Genomic DNA, 483 nt, shown 5'->3' with positions numbered 1-483 from the left:
GAGGGGAGCAGAACAGGAGGGAAGGAGGAAGAGGAGGTACACTTTGCTCTCTCTCTCTCTCTCTCAGTCTCGCTCATTCATCTCTCTCGCTGGCTCTCTCATCCCGTACTCTCACTCTCTCTCCCCATCTCTCTCTCTCTCTCTCTATCTCTCTCTCTGGTCCTCTCGCTCCCTTACGCCTCTCTCTCTCTCTCTCCTCTCTCTCCTGTCTCTTCTCTCTCTCTCTCTCTCTCCTCTCTCTCTCTCTCTCTCCTCTGTCTCTCCTCTTCTCTCTCTCCTCTCTTCTATCTCTCTCTCTCTTCTCTCACCCCTCTCTCTTCATCCTCTCCCTCTCCTCTCACTCTCTCGCTCGGTCTCGTCTCTCTCCATCGCTCTCTCGCTCTCGTCATCTCTCTCGTCTTCTGCTCCTCTCTCTCTCATCTGTCTCTCTCCCTACGCTCCTCATATCATGTCTCCTCATCCTGGTCTCTCTCTCCTGGTCTC

The sequence above is a fragment of the Salmo trutta genome, unplaced genomic scaffold (genome assembly GCF_901001165.1).
Source record: "Salmo trutta unplaced genomic scaffold, fSalTru1.1, whole genome shotgun sequence".
Taxonomy (NCBI): domain Eukaryota; kingdom Metazoa; phylum Chordata; class Actinopteri; order Salmoniformes; family Salmonidae; genus Salmo; species Salmo trutta.
The sequence above is the reverse complement of the archived record's forward strand: the minus strand, read 5'-3'. Positions refer to the sequence as shown.